This window comes from Protopterus annectens, chromosome 5.part1 (assembly GCF_019279795.1).
Source record: "Protopterus annectens isolate FY-2018-M chromosome 5.part1, PAN1.0, whole genome shotgun sequence".
Lineage (NCBI taxonomy): Eukaryota > Metazoa > Chordata > Ceratodontiformes > Protopteridae > Protopterus > Protopterus annectens.
The window spans coordinates 436,085,962-436,110,237 of record NC_056736.1 but is presented as its reverse complement, the minus strand read 5'-3'; positions in this window follow the sequence as shown (position 1 = coordinate 436,110,237).

Sequence of the window (24,276 nt, the reverse complement as noted above, 5' to 3'; positions counted from 1 at the left end):
CCCTTTTACTATATGTGCAAGTCAGAGAGAGGTATACTTTCCAGAGTTCCTACTGAGCCAGTGTATGTGCTATGCATTGCCTCTTTGCCAAGGCCAAAGCATACTGGGCACACCTCCTTCTGCCTACTGGGCAGGCTCAGGTTGTTCCTCCTCCGAGTCACTCTCTGCCTGTGATGGCCTTGGCAATGGTGGGGGGCTGTTTGGCCCAGGCCTATGCTGGTCCTGCTGCAGCTGTTTTCGCGGGATCATATTATGTAGCATAGCACATACCATGACAATTTGGGTACATGTAGTTGGTGAGTACTGCAAGACTCCACCAGATGTGTCCCGGCACCGGAACTGTGACTTGAGCAGCCCAAACACGCGCTCAATTACATTACGTGTTTGTGCGTGTGCCTCATTATGGCGTTCCTGTTCAGGTGTGTGTGCGTTTTTGATGGGTGTCATCAGCCACGGCTCCAGTGCATAGCCAGCATCCCCCACTAGGTGACCATGTGGGATGTCCCCATTAGCAAATGTGGTACAGCTGCGTCAGATGCCAGATATGGGAATCATGGTAGCTTCCAGGGCAGCCAGCACACACATTCAGTATTGTGCCCTCGGTATCACACATGACCTGGCAGTTGATGGAGGGGAAGCCCTTGCGGTTGAAGTAGACCCTACCCCACTCGCTGGCTGGTGCTTTGATGCATATGTGCGTGCAGTCTATTGCACCCACTACCTCAGGGTATTCCGCTATTTTCTGGAAGAGATGCATATTGCTGGCCAATACCTCACGGGAATTGGGGAGATATACATGATCACCGACATGTGCTGACATGGCATCCAGGAACTGGTGCAGTACCCTGGATGCTGACGCCTGTGATAGCCCCATCATATCACCAGTTGGTCTCTGGAAGGTACCCGTTGCTAATATTCTTAGGGCAACACATACCTTGGTTTCCACTGGGGTGGGTTCCCCTCTGTTGGTTCTGTGTGTGAGGCGTGGCCTGCACAGCTCAACAATTTGCTGCAGGAGGTCTCTGTCCACTCTATAGCGCTCCACTATCTCCAGCTCATGTAGCCCCTGGTAGGTTACCCTGGGCCTGTACACTCTTCTCCATCTCCTCACTGTGGGTTGTCCAGCAGCATTTTCATTGTCACCACCCTCAGCATGTTGCATATGTCGCCTTATAACAGCAATGGCAGCCCCTAACATTTCTTTGTCTCAGTAAAGCTTTTTCAGTTTTCACCTCTATTAGCTTACTGCAGTGTCTGTTGTGAGAAGCATAATGGACTGCTGTTTGTAGAGTTTTAAGTGCTAGGCTGGGCTGGGCTAGTGCACTGCCTGTGTAATTGCCTGATTCTGATTGTTTTCACCTGCTAGCTCTGCTAGTACTCCCTGGTAGCTTCCTACTATTTGTTGTGCTTCCTTTTTTCTTTCTGTTTCCTCGGGGGGCAGCACCGCACACACCAGCGCAAACACACTTACAACTCTTTAAACAGCCTTATACATGCTTACTCTGGCTTAAACTTGCACACTCGCGCTTACATGCACACTCTGTCTTACTCAGGTTTACAGGCGCGCACACGCACGCATATCTGCTCAGCAAGAAACTTTGGTGTTATCCACAGCATACACCTTCCATTTCTTGCCTTTACCTAGCCTACCTGTTGACACACCTCTTTCCATGATGTGTAAATGACAGCTGACATATGCCACTCTGCTCCAATGAGCTTCAATTCTTTCATACATACCCCACTCGTGATGTCACCTATCTTCTACTCTGTTACTCCCCTTATCCTACTCCTACACTCCACTGACTGTGTTCATTTGCTATGTAAACTTGCGATTCACTATCCTAACCCTCCTTTGCATAGGATTGCCTACTAATGCTTGGTTACATCTCTTAGACTGAGCTTCCCCCCTTAGCAACCTCTACTGGCCATGTTGTCTTCAGCCTGCCATTCCCTTGCGTTGTACATTAACAATGTAAATAAGATCCACATTCGTGGGTTTTAATTTTTAGTTTTCTGTTTTTTTAGAGAGCAGCCCATTTGTGCAGCGCTGCGCTACGCTTAAACATCAGAAATCGGAGAAAAAAAATTATTTTTTTTATATTGCATTGGGAAACATTGCCAATGGCTGTATATTTGGCCATTGGCATGCTTCCTGCACTGGATGCAACCTTTATTTGGAGCTGTCACGGCTCTGTTTTGCTATTTGCAGAACGGTACTCAGTTGTCAACTGAGTACATTTCTGCAAATAACACTGCTCTTACTCGGACAGGTTCGGGTTCAGTGAATCGCAAATCTACCTCATTTGCATGTCTTTCACCTGCAATTGGGGTAATTTGCATATCCCAGCCCTCTCCGTGTAGGAGCCGTTTTAGGAGCTCTCTTGCACGCCCCTGCAGGCTGTTCCTGGATCGCTCGTCGGACATGATGGCTGCATGGAGTCTTACTTTACGCTTAGACTCCATGCAAGCCATCGTGAATCTGGCCCTATATCTATTGCAGGGTATTGTGGCAGTAATGGTGTCCTAGAATTGCCATGCAGTTAAAAAAGTGTCATGTAATTGGGAAGTCTGTTGCCTTTTCTAAAATAATACTGTTGAGTCTATGTTACAAACTGGCATTGTGTATGAAACAGATACATATGTTTTTGATAGAATTTGCATGTTCTTGAATACAAACATAAACATGAACATAAGTTGCAGCAGCCAATAGTCAGGGGTGGCTCGTGCTATAGGACTACAGGACTGCAGCCCCCCTGTCCTGCAGCCCCCCCACCTGTAAAATAAAATTTAAAAATAAAAAAAAAATAAAAAAAAAATAAAAATTCAGGGACTCCACGCATGTGTGCATGGTTCAGAGCTCCAGACTGCTCTGTTAGGCAGTCTGGATAGGAAAGGCAGGAAACTCCGCCCTTCCAGCCCAGAGGTCTGTGCGGTGATGACCGCACAGACTGAAAGGTCACCGGACTGCATCACCTGCAGGAAAGAGGCTACAACCTACTACTCTCATGGGACTAGCCATCTCCCGTGGGAGACCCATGCGCGGGTGGCCGTTTTGTGGAGGAAGACCCATGTGTGGGCCAGGGGATTCATGGATCGGCAGCTGTTTTGTGGACTTAGCAGCAGAGGATTCGCGTTTTGTGGAGGATTCACGTTTTATGGAGGTGTGTGTGTGTGTGTGTGTGTGTGTAAAATGCCCCAGTTGCTACATGGTGGTGGGTAGAGAATAAGGCTTGAACCCTGGTGGCAGGAGCCTGATTTCCTTACCCACCACCATTTGTAAAAACATTGCAGATTTTTCCCTCATACTTGTTCTATTCCTCATAAAATCTGTGGTTTCTGTATTTGTGTCCTTGCAAAGCAGGTAGTGCATTGGTGCAGTGGTAGCATTGTTGCCTAACCACTACAGGGTCTCTGGTTTGATTCTTGGATGGGTTGCCTTACCTTTTCTGTGGAGTCTGTATGCCCTCCCTGTGTTTGTTTCCTCTAGTGTCCTCCCATCTTACAAAGACATGTGCTTGTCTGGAGTGTTTCTCCCTGGGCCTCTGCTAAAAATTAGCTTTTGTTCCAAGTCAGACTTTCCTGGTTAATAAATGTTAAAAATGACACGCATTTGAATATCAGACTTCATATTCTTCAGAAAGTGCATGGTAACGCAAAAGCTTTTATTCTAGCAATTTTCTAAGTGTATAAGATGGATATTTGAAATTTGTCCCTATTTTTGGGATTGTATTCCCCCATTATTGGCTTCATCCAGATTTTGTGTGCTAAGGTTGAGAGCTATGGTAAGAACTGAATTCACTGAATATGTTTGGGGGCTATATTCCCCCATTACTGGCTTTTTCAGGGTGTTTTTTGCTAAGAGATTGAGAGCTATAGTGAGAACTGAATTCACTGAATGTTTGGGGGCTGTATTTACCCATTATTGGCTTTGTTCAGGTGTTTTGTGCTAAGAGGTTGACAGCTGTGCTATGGTCAGAACTGACTTCACTAAATGGCAGCCATTTAAGTTTCCGTCTTCCTCTTTCACAAAACAGCTGATTTGGCATAGTGGCATGTTGCTCTGACTGTTTTTTACAGGGTCTAGGGTTTAAGGCTTGGCAATGAAATGTATGGTGGTAACACAGCATTTTATTCTAGCAACTTTCCAACATTATACAAGCAATGTTTAAAATGTGTCCCTGGTTTTTGGGCTTTTGTCCCCCCCACAATACACTTTGGCTTTTTCCAGATTTCTTTGTGCTGCAAAGTTCAGAGATACAGCTGAGTGAGTAGATTTTACAAGAAGCTGAGAGCTGCAGGGGAGCAAAAGTTTAGTGCTGCTTATGCTGGGTCTGCTTTCCTTGTTAGTAGCACAACAGGTAGTATGCTTGCTTTTGATGCAGAAGGCTCTGGGTTCTACTCCCACAGTAGATAGATGCATTGCTGATATTGTACTTTGCAAAGAGGGTGGATACTGCACTCCTTTTTGGTGAAGATACCTAGTAACTATGAACCTGTTATCAGTTTGCCATCCATTCCCTATTGCAATATTGCTAGCTTATCATTTTTTTAGTGTAAGATGGGCAATTTATTCCTCAAGGTAACAAGCACTTTATTTGTAGATGAAACAATTCAATACAAAGTTGTTTGCTAGCAGCAGCCTCTTCAGTAGTTACAGATCTCTTTAATGTGGAATTATTTAGATGACTTTTACTTCAGAGATTGTGCATATGTACTAATACTGGTGGACTGTATAAGTTTGAGTAGACTTTTATGATGGAAATGTTCTGAATTGGGCAGTTTTATCATTACTGGTGCATGCATTTTGTTTCATTGTTTACTGGAAAAATTTAAAACACCCTCTAAAACTGTACTGTATTGTACAAGGAATATAATTAAAACAATCAGGAAGGTGTATGAAAGAGCATGTGTATGTTTCGTGTGCAAGGGGCCTGTGATTTGAAAACAGCCCAAACCCAAAGTTAATCTGCCACTGGCAAAATAAATTTTCTTTGAATGTGGGTTTCAATGCTGTTTCAGTGAATGTGAGTTTTCAAGGGCAGAGAAGTTTTAATGCTAAGTCTGTTTTCATTGTGAGACTGCATTGCTTTGTTTAGCAGATATGATATCTATTAGTGTTTGCGCTGTAAAATCAAAATAAAACTTTCAAATGAAGTCCAAATAATCGCAGAAGTAAAGCAGTATGCACATTGGTGTTTATGGTTTTTGTTTTTCGGCTTTTCCCGGTTAGTGTTTATGGTAAATGGGGTGAAATAGCCAAGTAGTGGTTCATTGGAATGGCTGGAGGGTGGGAAGCTCCATTCGACCATGATTTTATGAGGGGGGAAGGGCAGCAAACTCAGACAGCCCCAGCTGAACTATACCTCTCAACTGTTCAGATTTTTGCAGAATGAAGAGATTTTTGCTTCTTATTTTTGGTTTGTTCCTCATAAAATTTGTGGTTTTCTGTCAAATCATTTAGGAATGAAGTCACTAAATAATGACAGACACTGAGCTTTAGACTTCATAACCTTCAGAAAAATGCATGCTAAAGCAAGACCTGTTATTCTATCAACTGTCACAGTTTATACAAGAGCAATTTTTAGTACTGTTTATATGTTCCCCCAATATATTTGGCCTTGTCCAGATTTCCTGCATTAACAGGTTGAGAGGTATGTGCAAATAAATTGCTTTATAGAATTAGGCATATCCAAACCTCTCAACTTTACCCGAATTTGGCTCAAAATGTTGCTCTTCCCCTAATAATCTCTCCGCAAAATGGCAATTTTGGAAGAAAACATGGAGGGTTTACAATTAATAAATAACTGTAATAATCAGTTATAGATTGCTTTTATTTCAGAAATGCATGTAGATTCTTTTATTTTGTCAGCTGCTCAAGTTAGCAGTACTAATATTAAAAAGTGTCCCTTCTTTGCAGATTCCCAGCTGTATTGTGTGGCTATTTTATATTTTTGAATCTCATTTTTGGTCCATTTTTCATAAAATTGTGTTTTTTTTGGCAAATTAGTGGCAAATCATTAAAGACTGAAGTTAGAAAATAATGACAGACATTTCAGTTTCAGATTTCATACCCTTCAGAAAATTCATACAAATGCAAGACCTACTATTCTATTATCTTTTTAAGTTTATAAGAGCAATATTTAAAAATTGTCCTTATTTTTGGGCCTTTGTCCCACTTCTATGTATGGCTTTGTCCAGATTTCTTGCTCTGAGGTTGAGAGGTATGACAAATGTGTCAGGGCCATCGCAGTCAGCCAGAGACATTTCAAATTGTGACATACTTGTTACACCCCACTCCCCTATGTAGTGACTCTGGATGTGTCCAAGCAAGGCAAGGAACAGTTATGCAGTGTAAATGTGCAGACTATCCCCCCATCCAAGGTAGACACAAGTACTACAATGGCTTTTCATCTGTCCTTGATTTTGCAGAATGTTCTGGTTTCTGTCATAGTTTTCTACTGTTGATTTATGCTTATTATTCAGAAAGTGCTTGTTGCTCTGTGTTTAAGTAGCAATGCTTTAACGACCATCTGGTAAGCTTGTCTGAGATTGTAAGATGCAAGTACATTTTAATAAGCGTACTGTTAACAAATTGCCAACATTGAAAGCCTTTCTGTTGTTGCCATGCAGAGAATACTTACATAACTAGATAACATATAAGCCTTGGGTATTGAAATGCATGTGACAGTATTTGTAATAAAGGGCAGGATTGCATTATTTTAAGAGCTCATTACAGGCTTTACCTGCAAACTAATAAACGTAGAGGTGCAATAGTGCTTCAAGAAAAACAGTTGAACCAGATAAGAAGCACTACTGTTGCGAGTCCAAAATCTTCTTTATTGAGACAAAAATTAAGCGCTTTCATCAGTTTAACTTGACTTCATCAGAATTTAATTAAAACACATTAGGAGACCTTTTTTATACAAGTACCTTGTTTGTAATTGGCTAATTTTTCCTTTCATTAATTGAACAAACAGATTAAAACAATTGAAGTTAAGAGAGCCAATCAGTTCATATAAAACAAACAAATAAATAAAATTTATGTTTTAAAACACTCTGTTAATGACCAAAAAGATATACATTTTTTTCTTTCTTTTTGAAAAAACACATAAATACATTCTGCCCTTTCCTTTAAAACAGGGACCAGATTTAGATGTTCATTTAAAACAGGGGGGAAATTTGCTGCAAGCCTAAGTTGCCACATTAATTCCATTTTTTGCAATATATTTTGCCAGTCTCCACCCCTGGCTTCTAAATTAACTAAGTCTAGAATGGCAAACTTGAAGCCTGTGTAGTTGTCACATGTAATACTGCGTTTATACAGGGCGTTTGTATCTTTTTTTATTTTTTATGTCATACAGGTGCTCATATATTCTTGTCTTAAAAGACCTCTCTGTCTTCCCAATATAATATGAACTGCAGGTGTTACACTTAGCTATATACACTAACTTATTGGAATAGCAGTTACCTCTCCTTGGGTAAACCACACTGTCATTCTGATTTTCCAAACAAATCCTCTTTTCCTGCAAAATATAAGAACAATAATTACATCTCTCACAGGGTCTAGTGCCATTAGTTGTTTTACTGTGAACAGGATGTTTGGGTCTATTTTCCAAAATTCTTTTAATGTTGGACCCAATTTTGGTGGTAAACACAGGCTTTTCCCCCACCACTTGGTATATATCGTAATCAACTTTAAATATACTCCAATTTCTATATAAAACATTTTTTACTTGCTGATATAAAGGGCTGTATTGTACAATACAAGTCTGTTCATAATTAAATTCACTTGATTTTTCTAAATTCTTCCCAAAATGTGGGTTTTTACTTAAGCCCTTTCCTAATAATGGGGTGTATTTTTTCCCCATTCTACATAGACTTCCTTGAGTGTCTGATCCACTAATCCCAAAGGGTAACCCCTTTCCAAAAACATGTTTTTTAGAAATTCAAATTCAGGTAGAAGGTCTTCCAATGAGGAGGTCATTCTAGCTACCCTGATAGCCTGTCCTTTAATGATGCTCCTCTTTTGGGATAGGGGATGATGACAATTGAAATGTAAATAGTTATTACAAAAAGTTTTCTTGCGTTATATTTTGGATATAAATTTATCTTTATCTTTAGTGATTAGTGTATCCAGATAACTAATTTCATGGGGGTCAAAATGAAAAGTGAATTTCAAAAATTCCGTCGTACTGCTAAGGTATTGGATGAACAAAGGAATACTATCTGCTGTCCCTTTCCACAAAATAAAAATATCATCCAAAAACCTGCAGTAATGGGATATACTGTCATAAAATGTACTCCTAAACACATGTTCTCTCTCCCATCCCAATAATACAATGTTTGCATAGGTTGGGGCGCACGCTGCTCCCATTGCTACACCCCTAACCTGTTGAAAATATTCACCCTCGAAAAAGATGTAATTATTTTCCAGGATAAGCCCCATTATTTCACAAATTAGTTTGACCGCATCACAGTCCATTTTCAACAAACTGTATAGTGTCTCTTCAAAGTAAGCTAACCCTTCCTGTTTAGGAATACAGGTGAATAAATCTATTACATCAATAGTAACAAGATAGCCTTCTGCACTCCACAAATCATTCTTGAGTTGACCAAGAAAATCCCAAGAATCCTTTACTAAATGTGGACACATGTCAACTACATGCTTGATTTTCCTGTCCACATATACTGATAAATTATGAGTTTTGGATCCAGCTGCTGCTACAATAGGTCCAAAAGGTGGGTGCTCTAGGCTCTTGTGTACTTTGGGTACACCAAATATATCAGGGATTTTTGGATGAGTGTTAGATAAGAAATCATAAACTGCCCCTATAATTCTCTGATCCATCAAATATTCATACAGGAAGCTGTCAGTTCTCTGATATGCTATATGAATCTGATTTCTCGAACAGGGGGAATAGTTTGTACCATTAAACAAAATACCCTGCATGGTGTTGGTATAATCAATGCTGTTGAATAATACAATACCACCCCCTTTGTCAGGTGCCATAATCCGTATACTTTTGTCATTTCTTCTGCAACAGATTTCTCTCTGTATTGCTAAGGTTGTAAAAGATTCTTTTTTGTTTGCCCCAAATTTTGTAAATGTTGTCCTTTACAACCTTCTCGAACATGTTAATAAGTGGATGCAAAGGGGGATTGTAAGTACTTCTTTTTTTGTGTATTTCCTTTTGTAAATGTGTATCAACCTTCACAGTTTTAGCATGTATAAGTTTCAAGTTTAATTTCCTTGTATAAAGTTGTAAATCCACTAAGGTGTCAGCAATATCTGGAATCTTAGTAGGTACAAATTTAAGACCTTTTGAAAAAAGAGAAAAATATTCTGGCAAAATTTCTTTATCTGTATAGTTGTAAATGTTGAAACCATTCAAAGTGTGTTGTATTGGATTAGTAAAAGAATTATTTGAATTGTAACTAAAATCCACTACCACCTGGGTGCACCCCTGTATTTCTGTACCACCTTGTTGTAAGTAGGAAGGTTCGCTTGTTTGCGACTTGCTATTCTTTTGGAGCATCGAGGTAAAGGAAAATCCTGGTATTCTAAACATTGATCTTCCTCCCCTTCAATAAAATGCTCTTCCTCATCTATTATTTCCAAATCAATGGGGCTTAAGACCTGTTCATCAACTGCACTATGAAAAAAGAATCACCATTCCCTTTATCATGGACAATAAGTCTCTCAGTTGGATATACATTGCCACATTTATACTGTTTTACATCTCGAGCCAACTTTTTTGCTTTATTGTTGAAAACACTATCATATTTTCTATCTACCCTGTTTAATATTTTGTTGTATAAACTCTGATATTGTTCAAACAATAAGTCAGTTAAAATCATCTGATTTAAATTTTCCACTTCACTTTGCAGGTCAACTTCCATTTCATAAAATGTGACACTCTTGGCAATTAATTCAAGCCCCCATTGGTCAAACATAGTGGTTAATTCACAAATATTCTCCTTATTATAATGAATACCAAAAGGAAATTTAAAAATTCTTAAGCCTTGCGGTACAATTTTTTTCCTTATACATTCATTTAAATAACGCATTTCTATTTGGCAAAGTTTATATTTAAAAAGTCTTTTCTCAAAGACATAAATCATGTCCTTCAATGATTTAAAATAGTTGGAAGTTTTTTCTTTTCCTTTGGGAGCTGTTTGATTGGTACAAACTGCTCTAGAAAAAGAATAATGTTTTTTTATAATGTCTCCATAAGACTGGTTAATCTGTTTAACAGTACCATTTGTATTGTTCAAGTCACAGTTCTTTTTAAAACCTAATGGTTTGGAAGAATCACAGTTTCCTATTTTGTCTCTGTTTTTGGAGCAGTTTAAAACTCTCCCTCCATCCTTACAACAACAGTCTGTTTCAATACAAGTACTGCTGTACTGTGTTTTAGTATTAGGATGATTCGTACCTTGGTTAAAAAAAAATAATTGCTTCGGCCTCTGCTCGTTACTTCACTCTCTCCATTTTCGTTTTCAGAGTCAATAGCGGCTTCAAGGTGAACCGCACAGTTCGAACGACCATTAATCCTTGTCAAACCAGCAGCGGAGCCATTATCTTCCTCCGTAGAAGGATTTCCAACCGGAAGGACACATTCCGGTACAGCATAATGCACTTGTGCAACCCCCTGGTTTAAATGAACATCTAAATCTGGTCCCTGTTTTAAAGGAAAGGGCAGAATGTATTTAAGTGTTTTTTCAAAAAGAAAAAATGTATATCTTTTTGGTCATTAACAGAGTGTTTTAAAACATACATTTTATTTATTTGTTTGTTTTATATGAACTGCTTGGCTCTCTTAACTTCAATTGTTTTAATCTGTTTGTTCAATTAATGAAAGGAAAAATTAGCCAATTACAAACAAGGTACTTGTATAAAAAAGGTCTCCTAATGTGTTTTAATTAAATTCTGATGAAGTCAAGTTAAACTGACGAAAGCGCTTAATTTTTGTGTCTCAATAAAGAAGATTTTGGACTCACAACAGTAATGCTTCTTATCTGGTTTACCTGCAAACTAATCAGAATGCCAATCTATCATGTGTGGTCCATATCCTGTGCAGTAATCCTTTAAGCAATGTATGTTGAGCTTATTTTCTGTTTGCTTTTCATTTTTTACTTTGGTCATGCTTTCCCCATGAAACAAGTAGATAGTTGTTGTCAGGCAGCAGGTCTTTTTTGGATAAGAAACATTTTTACAAGTGGGGGCATCACAGAGATTTCTACTTTCAGCATGTTACTTGGTACTTTGATAAAGCTGAATATAAATTATAATTAGAACTGCAGTGCAAGGAGAAGTGGTTTGAGTTGAGTGCTGCTTGTTTTTTTATGCTTGATTTTAACTGGCATTCCAGTAATGTATTTAAAAAGTAATTTATTTTTTCATGCCTCACAACCTTGTTGTTTCCATGTAGATATTAAGTAAGCTGCCATGCAGCCAATGGATTGAAATTTTTTTTCTTATACACTTTCCTTTTTTTTTGATTGGACTCTCATAATGATGTTTTGGAACCCAGGGCAGCGTATTTAAATAAAGTTACAGTTTTTGTGGTTTTGATTGTAGCTCCTCCCCTTTCTAGTTGGCCATACCCATTCCCAGTTGACCCCACCCATTCAGCTGTCTCTTGCAGCCCCCCTTTGATTTGAAGTCACCAGCCGCCACTGCCAATAGCAGTCCATCAACTTAATTTATATTGAATATCCGCTCATACTATGCAGAAGCTGCAGCTAGAAGTTATAATCCTGATTTTAGAGTTACTTATAGTAATATACTGGTAGTGTATTAAGCCAAGTGTTCAAACTAACCTGCATTTATGTGGGTCAAACTGCTGCAAAATTAAGTGCTAGAATTTAGAACTTTGTTACAGAATTAGAAGAAAACAAACTGATGATGCATTATGTAAATATTATATGGTATGTAGGATGTATAAAAAGTTGACATTTTATATGTTGGGAAAATGTCTTACCTATTCATGGGGGTGATTTAGATACTTGTACTAACTATTTTAATAAAAGGGTTACTTTGGCATTTGAAATGTATTGCAGTAGCTTTATTTTATTTTATTTTTTTTAGTTTTATTGGTATGCTTCTACATGTATGGGATATTGGTCTAAGACATTCTGTTGGTTCTTTACCTCAAAATAGATTTGCTATCTATCTGCTATGTTTGTATCTTTGTATTATCTGTTTAATCTAACACAGTTTATCTGTCTATCTATTTTTCTCAATATACTTAATTTACTGGGTTTGCCCCCAATGAGAATTTACTGGGTTTGCCCCCAATGGGCTATGTCCATTTTTGGGAGTGGAAGAGGTAAAAATGTCACCACAGTGCAGTTGCAGTATGAAATATAACAGAAACAATTAGAAGCTTTAATGATTACAGCAATGTAAAATACAACATAAAACACAGTCAACATGACTTCTAGGAATGCAATACCATTTTAGTACTGATATATCAGGAACTGACATTGAAAATTGGAACTGAAAATTATCACAAGTGCAATGACTCCTTTGCTATAACTAGTTTATCTCTGGCTACTTTTATTTTTCTACTAGCCTAGGTCATTTATAACGATACAGGAAGGTTATCATTTTGGGTAATCAAAAGAGAGGTCAGTGCTATGTGGTGTTTTAGTGCATACAGACTGCTGAAAGCTTTCCTGTTTAAAATAACATTGAATTTGCTTGTGTGAATGGAATTTGTTGTCAGCCTTCATATTTAAAATAGCATTGTTGTAAGAAGCTGTTGAATTTTGCTAATGAAAGCATGTTTCTTAGGTCAGTAGTCCAAATTGCTGTATTTGTATATGGACATGTGGCTGTCTCTTCACCTTCTGCCTATGTTCTTTATCTTTTAAGAAGTTTTAAGCAGTTTACATCAGTAAATGATTGGCTGATACTATGTAACCAGGTAAGTTAGAGCCAGAGCCTGAAGGCTAATAGAGTTCATCAAATGATAGGTGATTATTAAGCTTCATCCAGCCCAACAACTCCAGTGCTACAGAAAGATATGTGGTTGAAAGTGCACAACAGGCAAAACCCTGATCTTACTGTTAAGTCATTCAGCCTAAGAGCAAATATGGTTTGATAGGTGAACAAACATGATCTGTCTATTCAATAACTTGGGGAGGAGAACTGGCTTCACAAATTATGTTTTGGCTATATGCAGCAAGCCATTATTTTATTCTACATAGTTTTTGACTTTTTGCTTAATATTTCCACAGGTGCATGTAAACTTAGTTTCTGGTTTAAGTCTATTCACAGTTTTTGTCTCCTTGTCTACAAATCCAGCGTTTCTGTGTATTAAGAATTAAAATGTTTTGTTACTTTTAAGGAAACTTTGTATGCCAAATAAGCTGTTTTAACTTTTTCACTCAGAAAATCTAGTGTTGCAGCTGTGCAAAAGTATCCTGCAGTTGTTGATAAAATCCAGTCCAGTATGTCTGCTGCTGTGGTCCTACTGTCCCCAGGAGTAAAAGAATTAATGAGTCAGCGATAGTGTAAATACATTAATTTATTTATTTATCTGATATTTGTTTACTAGGTGGTCCGACTGGGTCTACAAAACCCATTTCCAGCAGAGGACCAGGGAGAAAACCTCCACATACAATGCAATACAAATAGATTATAGTCCAAAAACAATAAAAGTGACATGAGGAATACTATACAGAAATAAGTTGATAGAACGTAACCTAGGTTACAAGATATACTACACATCTGGACAATTCTAAAGAGTTATATCATTATAGACAATTTTAGTCATTCTAACAGCATGTACATAGCCTATGAGTAGATAAAGTGTAGAACGGTAGTATGTTGGTAGTACAATGTATGACATCGGTTGTTATAGTACAAGAAAAATAAAATGTTGGTTTCAGTTAGGAAAATAATAACACACGAGTTTGTATATGCAGTTGTTATTTTCTCCATTGCTATCTTGCTTATGTCAGGATATGTCAAACTCCCCCAGAACAGTGGTTAAGTTTGCTCATTCAAATTCCAGGACAATCTGCTTTGCAGGAGTTTATAAATATAAGTAGAAGAAACTAGCCCTGAATTTCTTCATTCAAGCTAAGGCTACTGATACAGCAATACTTTCTCTTTCAAGGACTCTTCATACTTGTTTTTGATGCATATTTGAAACCAACTGATTGTTTATTCTGTAAATCTATCTCTCCCTCTCTCTCATTCTCTCTCTCTCTCTCTATCTATCTATATATATATATATATATATATATATATATATATATATAGATAGATAGATAGATATGTAAGTTATTTATACAAAGGGTTAGAACACTGATCACAATGAACAATTTTCAGGTTCATTGTCTTAAATGTATGACTTTAAATTATCTTTGTCATATGGGCACTATATATACCCCAGCCACTGGGGGATGCACAAGCCAATGTATTTCTTTGTGCCGGTTCCAAGCCCAGATAAATGGGGAGGGTTACATAAGGAAGGGCATCCAGTGTAAAATGTTTGTCATATCAAATATACGGACAACAATACAGCTTTCCATATCGGTCAAGGCCCAGATTAACAATGACCACTTTCATTACTGTTAGCCAACATTGTGCTGGTGGAAATTGGGCTACTGTTGGCCGAAGGAGAAGGGCAAGAAGAAGGGGAAGGCATGCATGGAGGCAGGAGGAGAGGAGGAAAGTTAGGAGTGTGGAAGTTAGGGTATGAACTTTGAATGTTGGCAGCATAGGCTCATAGGTTGGTACTAGGCTATCAGCCCTAGGGCCTATACAAGCCTAGCCATAACAATTCCCTGGCTATTTTTTCCACACTATTTACTTCCCTGGAACCCTGTCTAGCAGGGTGACTGATGTGATCCCCGAGGTGAATTTCCTTTCTCCCATCCAATCGTCAAGGTTCCTTTTGAAGAGGGCCAAAGAGGCACTCTGCTTGGCATGTATGGGCAATCTATTCCAGAGTCTGGGGAGTCTCTGGGTCAGGAACCTATCCCTCCAGCATGTTTTGTTTATTGTGATGACAAGGTTTAGATCCCTGGAGCGTGTGGCTCTGAGGGATTGGAATTTCTTAGTGTAGCATGTCCAACAGCTCTGGGTTTGACATGGCCTTGTATGTTAAGCAGAGATCGCCTCTGAGTAGATGATATGCAACAGAGTATAGCTGGAGTTTTTTAAGGCGGTCAGCATAGGGCATCAGCTTTAGGCCTGTGATTCTTTTAGTGAGGTATTTCTGAGGCCTTTCCAGTTGTTGCAGATGTCTTGAGAGCTACATACCAAATGGTGCATTGTATTCTATAGTAGGTCTAATGAGGGATGAGTACAGTGTGACAATGACCTCCTTTTTTCTGGATGAAAAGCCCTTAGTGATGAGGTGTGCCACATAGAAGGATTTCCTGACTGTTGTGGCAATGTGGTTATCGAAAGTGAGATCACTGTCCACCTGTGTCCCTAAGTCTCTTATCACACTTTCGGTGTTTAGTGTACTGCCACCTATATGGTAATTCAGGGATACATGTTTTTTCCCAAAGGGGATAACTATACATTTCTTGGCATTGAGCTTGAGCCCATGACTCTGGCACCAAGCATCTGTTTCTGTAAGGCCCTTTTGTAGAGTATCCACATCATTTGGGGATTCAATAAAGGCTCTCAGTTTTCAGTCATCTGCCAACTTTGTTAGCCAGATTTCCTTAGTGTTGGCCTGTACTTCAGAGAAGTAGATGCTAAACAAGAGTGGTCCCAGGACTGAACCCTGAGGTACTCCACTTGTCACTTGTCTGGAGCTGGATTTGGAGTCGGCTACTTTTACAGTGTGGGTTCTATCAGTAAGCCAGTTAGCAACCCATTGGGTGACATAGGGATTAATGCCCAGATTAGTAAGTTTATCTATGATTCCAGAGTGGGGGATGGTGTCAAAGGCCTTGGCAAGGTCTAGATAGGCTGTGTGGACCACCTTACCCTTGTCCATGGCTCTGGAGACTGATTCGAAGAAGTCAATTAGGTTCAGGAGACAAGATCGGCCCTTCACGAACCCAAGCTGGGTGGGATCCAGTGTTTGAAGGTTGCCAATGTCTTTGTTTATAAGTTCCATGATAGTACGCTCCATGGCCTTGCAGATAAGGCTTGTCAGACTGATGGGACAGTAGTTTCTGGGATAAAAGGTGGATCCCCCCCTTGTGGAGTGGGATAACTGTAGCTCTGCGCCACTCAGTAGACACGAAACCTGAGGTGAGGCTATGATTAAACATGACACTTAGGTGAGGTGCCAGTTCATATTGTAGTGTGGCCATTATTACCAGAATTTGGCAATCTTCCGGTATTGAGATGCGCAATTTAGGGGGTGAGAGGGGGGTGAAGTTGGCACTGAATCGATCTGCCAGGATATTGGCAATATCCTTGGGATCAGTATATTTAATGCCATTCTGTTTTAGCTCAGAGCAGATCTGAGCATTGCCATTTAGATTCTTGACATAGTTATAGAATACCTTGTGGTTGTCTTTGGAATCTTTGGCAATTTTATTTTCGTAACTAGCTTTGGAGGATTTTATGAGGTATCTCAGTTTCTTACTGGGGCTGGTAAAGGAGTTTTTTGCATCCTGGGATTTTCCATTGCATGACTGGTAAAGGAAGAGAGATAGCTGATATGATGGAGAGAAAGAAAGTTGATATGTTGTGTGTGTAAGAGCTCAGATGGAAGGGGAGTAAGGCCAGGTGTATTGGAGGTGGGTTCAAATTGCTTTACCATGGTGTGGATGGGAGGATAAATGGGGGTAGGGTTTATCCTGAAGGAACAGTATGTCAAGAGTTTTTTGGAGGTGAAAAGAGTGTTGGATAGAGTCATTTTTATGAAGCTGGAAATTGATGGTTTGATGATGAATGTTGTTAGTGCATATGCTCTGCAAGTTGGGTGTGTGATGGATGAGATACCAGTAAGAATGAAAGGAAAGGTCTACAAGATGGTAGTGAGACCAGCCATGTTATATGAGTTGGAGACGATGGCACTGACGAGTCAGAGCTCGAGGTAGCAGAGTTAAATATGTTAAGATTTGCATTGGGTATGACGAGGATGGACAGGATTAGAAATGAGTATATTAGATGGTCAGTTCAGGTTGGACAGTTTGGAGACAAAGCCAGAGAGGTAAGATTATGTTGGTTTCGACATGTGCTGAGGAGGGATGTTGAGTATATTGGGAGAAGGTTGCTAAGGATGGAGTTGCCAGGTAACAGGAAAAGTGGAAGGGCTAAGACAAGGTTTATGAATGTGGTGAGAGAGGACATGCAGGTGGTTAGTGTGACAGAGCAAGATGCAGAGGACAGGGAAAATGGAATCAGATGATCTGCTGTTGTGACCCATAACAGGAGCAGCTTAAAGAAGAAGAAGAAGAAGAAGAAGAAGAAGAAGAAGATATGGGCAGTATATAGGGAGTCACTTTGGTAATTTTTTGATTTGGGTACTGGTAGGATGATGAGAGATTGTGATCTCAGATTTTAGATGGAACACATCTTTCAACCAAGTTGGATATATGTGGACATATATTTTGTGTGTAATTTTCAGTGGAGTAAACTTTAGAAAGTGTAATTCTATCCATTTATTTTTTGAAAGGCTTTACAGTAGTGCGTTTTATTTGGGTCATTGGTATTTTTGGGTATTCCATCTACTCCAAAGTACAAAATTCATAAAGTTAGCAAGAATTGGATGTGAAGATGGTGAAGCCCCCTTGTTAAATAAAATGCTGAAAAATATAACAGCAAGTTTCAGAATTCACTGTTATTCTATTCTATTCTGTTTTTCTGGTAACGTTGTGCTTATTTTAATAAATCTGCTGTTCTGTCATCCCGGTTGCCGTTGGTGAAGTGCAGTTTGTTTTTCCATCCATCATGTTACTTTTTTCTCATGGGGTTGGGGTGTCACATCATTAGTGACCTTCATCTAGAGCAAATGTTCATATCACGGGATGGTTAACCCTGCTGCATTTGTTCTTCCATACCACACACATGTGCACACGCACGCAGTCATATATACAGCCAGTTTAGGGTGTCCAAACCACCTAATAAATATCTTTGGAATGTGGGAGGAAAAGCTAACTTCACATACAAGACACCCCAACTGGTAATTGAACAGAAAATCTCTTGCTGTGAGATGGTAATGCTACCCATTGTGCCACCATGATACTACTTACCCCATTATCCAATGAATAAACAAAAAATAAATCAGTTCTCATTTTTTATTTCAGACGAAGCGTCCAGCTAATGTACTTTATTTCTAAAAGTCTTTATTATATTATTTTTTTAATTTTTTTCTTCCCTAACGTCTGAGATGGCTAGCAAGTCATCAGAACTCCACCTTAGCTATACTGTTGACTCATTAATTTCTCCAGGAGTAACAGATCACCAACTCATCTGCAACACTGAAAAGATAGAGGCAAGTGTCAACAGAGGTGCTGCATCTGCTGTGGAGCTAAGACTTTTTTGTTACACATCTAATTCCCTCTGACTTGCCATGATTGTGACTTCTGCAAGTGATTGTATAACAGTTGCACACATTTGCTACCACACACTGTGTTTCCAGTAAGCAGTAAACTGTTTAGGAGAAGTAAGAATAACACTAAAGAAAAAAATGAAGTCAGGGAAAGCAGCAGGCTCAGATGAGGTCACAACAGATATGATCAAGATGTTGGGTGAGACAGGGGAGAAATGGCTCCTGAGGGTACTCGTAACAGTATGGAGAGAAAGGTGCATCCCATACGACTGGAGAATAAGCATACTAGTGCCACTGTTGAAGAACAAAGGGGACATCCACAACTGTGAGCAGTACAGATGTATCAAACTCCTGTCACATTGCATGAAAGTTTTGTACAGAGTGATAGATAAACAGATATGCAGGGTAGTAGAAAGCAAGGTGGGAGATGAGCAGTTTGGATTAATTTTTTGCAGTTAGACAGATAGTTGAAACAAAGCTAGAGAAGAGGAAAGAGTCCAACTGGGCATTCCTACAGTTGGAGAAAGCATAAGATAAGGTCCCGAGAATGCTGACTGAGGCAGTCATGTGGTGATTTGAAGTCCCGGAGACATTGGTAGAATTAATGTAGGCTATGTACAAGAACCCAATGAGTCAAGTATGAAAAATGTTTCATTTCACAGAGGGGTTCCCAGTGTACGTTAGTGAGCATCAGGGTTCAGTTCTGATCCCACTGTTGTTCATGCTGGTGATGGACTAAATTGGCAAACTAGTCACAGGGGACAGATCAACAAAGTTACTGTATGCAGAAGATGTAGCATTACAGGCAGACTCTGAGCAAGAACTTCAGCAAAGTATAGGGGAATGGAATGCAAAATTGAAGGCACGTGGGATAAAAGTGAGTAAGGATAAGAGGGTCTATATTAGCAAAGCGAAAAACCCTATGCACAAATACCAAAAAATCGACCCCTATACTGCAAACTGTGAAAATCCCGAATGCACTAAACCATGAAAAAAAAATATCGAACTGTCATAGTCAGCCAACCCCAACGCCCATTACATACTACCTACCCAAACAAAATAAATAAACCACATAAATACACTAACCAAACCCTACTTCTAACCTAAACTAAAGTACCAAAACCCTACCTCCAACACTACACTAAACCCCACAAACACAACTATCTATGCACTCTACTTAACCCCTCCCTAACTCTAAGGTCCGTAACTACCACACACATTCCCTACAGACATACACCTAAACAAAATAAAAGCACCAAAACCCTACCTCCAACACTACACTAAACCCCACAAACACAACTATCTATGCACTCTCCTTAACACCCTCCCTAACCCTAAGGTCCGTAACTAGCGCACACATCCCCTACAGACATACACCTAAACAAAATAAATAATAAACATACATACACTTAAAAAAAAAAACCTACACCTAACACTACACTAACTCTTACATACAGTACCTATCTATGCACTTTCCTTAATCCAAATCCTAACACTAAATTACTATCTATCACACACTTACCTTACGGAGCTGTTCCGCAGACGGGCCAACCAAAACAAATCGACATTTCGAAATTTGCGGTTTTTGACTGTTCGGGGTTTATGTACTTTGCACAATACGGTTCAATGTCTTCGTATTTGCCTGAAGGGATTTTCGATCGCGTAATAGGAACCCGGGATAAGACAGTTGTAATTACTGCAAATGTGGAAATTAGACGAAGCTGAGAACTGAGATAGAAGGGAAAATAGTGGATGAGTTTAACAGCTTCAGGTATCTGGGAGGGGTGGTTGAGAAGAAAGGAAGTCTGAATGAGGAGGTCAAAGCTACAATTACAGGGGCTGCAGCCAAATGGCACAGACTGCCATGGGTAGTGTTGTCTCCTTGTGTACACATGCGTGTGTGTGTGTGTGTGTGTGTGTGTGTGTGTGTGTGTGTGTGCGCGCGTGCATGCATGCGCGCGTGTGTGTGTATAAATATATATATATATGCGTGTGTGTGTGTGTGTGTGTGTCTGTGTGTGTGTGTGTGTGTGTGTGTGTGTGTGTGTGTGTGTGTGTGTGTGTGTGTGTGCGTGTGTGTCTATGAATGTCTGCATGTGTCTGGGATAGTGAGTAAGGGTGGTTCCAGACTCAACATGATGTGTTGCCCACTAGTGATAATTATTGCCGAAAAGTGCTGTTTAGCACTGATGATAATTACACATGATTCAGAGACATGTAGCTTAGCCAATAATGAAGTCTACCTCATTGTGGCTAAACATGTCTCTGAACTGCATTTTATGTGACTGTGTAAACAGCACCTTATGGTAAACTAACAAAAAGGGATTCTTTCTGAATTGTAGGGTCTGTCTTTGGTGTGTACTGGAAAGCAAATAACCCAAGAAGGGCACAGGTGCAAAAGCTAGAGGTCAGTGGATGTCAAGTGGAAGGACAGGGCTGAAAAAATAATATTTCCTGTGCAGATATTTGTACCCTAGTCACATGGTCATATACTTTTAAACCAATGCATTATTTGGACCTTTCCTCTGGGAGTGAGGTCTTTTTTGCTACTTCACATCATCAACACTGAACATTCTGGGTCTTCATGTTTGTGTGTCCTCCTTGCTTCTTCCATCCTGGAATTTTACTGCTTGGAATTCAGTGTACTTGTAGGCCCACCAAGGAAGATGCCCCATTGTTAAATGTAACAGATGCAGTCTTACAATATCATTTGATCTATGAAGAGAAACCTCCATTGACGAAGGGATTACAGTTTACCTCCTGCTGTCTCCCTTTCCTCGGATGGTTCCTCTTTCCAGCATCTGCAGTTACAGTCCCAAGTAAATAAGTGTATACATACATACATACATACACTCACACACACACACACACACACACACACACACACACACACACACACACACACACACACACATATATATATATATATATATATATATATTTATATATATAAAATCTTGCAAATAGTGCACTTTTCAAATCGTTATTACTTTCTCTTTGATATGTAAGTAATGTGCTCTCACTGAATGGGGTAAACTAATTGGCTTTGGTGACAGGTTTACTGTTGTAGTGAGGAGCATTACATCATAATGTGAGCTGGAATAGGATGGACACACCCCTAGAATGGAAACTTTCAGGAAATAAACCCCAAAATTGAAATGAAGAAAAATTAAACCCAATTGTACACCCTGTAAGAAGGATCCTGTCATAGAGCAAGTTGTATTTAAGAATGAATATATCAGTTTACTGAGTGTACATTTTCATTTAATAGGTTCACAGGTTCATAGGTTCGTACTAGGCTATCTGCCCTAAGGCATTTATAAGCCTAGCCAGAGTGTATGTGGCTTACACCACCCCTTAGGATGAGAATACTACGCCCTTTTAGGGTTTAGTTTACTATGCCTCTGTCTAGTAGTGACACAGAGATGACCCCCCGGGGTAAACCTACGATCTCCCATCCATTCGTCGAGATTTCTCTTGAATAGAGTCAGTGAGGGGCTCTGCCTAACATGGACTGGGATTCTGTTCCAGAGTGTAGGGAGCCTCTGGGTTATGAATCTGTCCCTCCAGCACGTCCTATTTATTTCTGTGTTGAGGTTTAAGTCACTTGTTCTCGTGGCTCTGATGGATTTGGATTTTCCGAGGTGGAGCATGTCCATTAATTCAGGATTGGACATGGCCTTGTACGTCAGGCACAGATCACCTCTGAGTAGGCGGTATGCGACTGAATAGAGCTGGAGTTTTTCAGTCGGGCATATGACATATGTTTAAGACCCTTTATCCTCTTGGTGAGGAACTTTTGGGGTCTTTCCAACTGCTGCAGGTGTCGGGTGAGATACATCCCAAATGGGGCATTGTACTCAATCATTGGCCTGATAAGAGAAGAGTACAGGGCACAATGACCTCTCTTGATCTAGATGTGAAACCCTTCATGATAAGGTGGGCAATATAGAAGGTCTTCCTAACCACTTTGGCAATGTGAGTGTCAAATGAGAGGTTACTGTCAACCTGGGTCCCTAGGTCCCTGATTACCTCTTCCGTGCTTAATGGATTACCGCCTATGTGGTAATTTGTCGGTACCTTGTTTTTCCCAAAGGGTATGACTATACATTTTTGGCGTTCAGCTTAAGGCCATGGCTCTGGCACCAATTATCCATTTCTATGAGGCCTCTCTGAAGGATGTTTGTGTCCGCTGGAGTATCAATTATGGCACCCAGTTTGCAGTCATCTGCGAACTTTGTCAGCCACAATCCTCCTATGTTTGCCTGTACCTCGGAAAATAAATGCCGAACAAGAGGGGTCCCAGGACTGAGCCCTGTGGGACACCGCTTGTGACTGGCTTAGAGTCTGACATAGCTCCAGCAACTCTGACCCTGTGGGTTCTGTCCTTGAGCCAGTTTGCAACCCATCTTGTGACATATGGGTTTACATTTAAGCTGGTGAGTTTGTCTATGATGCCCGAGTGGGGTATTGTGTCAAAGGCTTTTGCAAGGTCAAGGTAGGCTGTGTGAACTGCCTTACCCTTATCAATGGCCTTAGTGACTGTTTCAAAAAAGTCGACCAAGTTCAAAAGGCAGGATCTGCCCTTGACAAAGCCAAATTGGGTAGGATCCAATGTCTGTAGGTCCCCAATGTCTTTGTTTATGAGTTCCATAATGATCCTTTCCATAGCTTTGCAGACCAGGCTCGTCAAGCTTATGGGGCGGTAATTTCCAGGGTCCGTAGAAGCACCGCCTTTGTGAAGTGGGACCACTGTTGCCATATGCCACTCTTTGGGTACGTATCCTGTAGTAAGGCTAAGATTAAACAGCAGCCTTATGTGTGGGTTTAGTTCCTCTTGGAGTTCATGTAGCACACAGCCCGGGACACCATCCGGTCCCATTGATGCTGTGTTTTTAGCTTTAGAGAGGGCGGCTCTCACCTGGGCATCTGAGATATTAGGGAGGCTACACTCTGCTGGGATAGTTATTTCTCCTTTTGGGGAGGGGAGGAGAAATTTGCACTGAACCTGTCTGCCAGAATGTTGGCAATGTCAGTGGGTTCAGTGTATTTTGTGTCATTTTGGACTAACTCTGAGCATATCTGGGAGTTTCCACCCAGGTTTCTAACATAGCTAAAGAAGGCCTTGTGATTGTCTTTTGTGTCTTTTGCGATTTTTCTCTCAAAGTTGGCCTTGGATGATTTTATGAGTGATCGTAGTTTTTTGCTAGTACTGATCAGAGACGCCTTCCCTTTTAGGGATTTTGCTCTGTCATGTAGTAGCTTCCTCCTCCTGTTGTAAAGTTTGTTTATGGCTGGGGTCCACCAGACTGGGCGCCTGCCTTTGGGGGAATGGGTCTTGGTTTTATTTGGGATTGCATGATCCATGCATTCTTGAAGGTGCCCATAGAAGGCATTTGCAAAGGATTCAGCAGTGTGGGTTGTGGTTTCCACTGGCCCAGGGGCCTTGAATTATACCACTTCAGTCTTAAGAAGTGTGAAGTTTGCTTTTGAGAAGTTCTTCACTGTGGTCTTTTGTGCAGGGGGTGGGGGCGGGATGTGGATTTCCAGTGAGATTAATTTATGGTCTGATCTTACCAAAGAGGGATATACTTCCGGTGTGGAGCATTTTGTCCCCATGTTTGTGATGATCAGGTCTAGTATATTGTCTCCTCTTGTGGGAATGGTGACTAGTTGTTGCATTGCATTTGAGTTTATGAATTCTAGGAACCTTTGGGCTAGGGTATTGGGGCTTGAGTAATGTTCCCAGTCTATGTTTGGGTAGTTGAAGTCTCCCAAAATGATGGTATTTGGA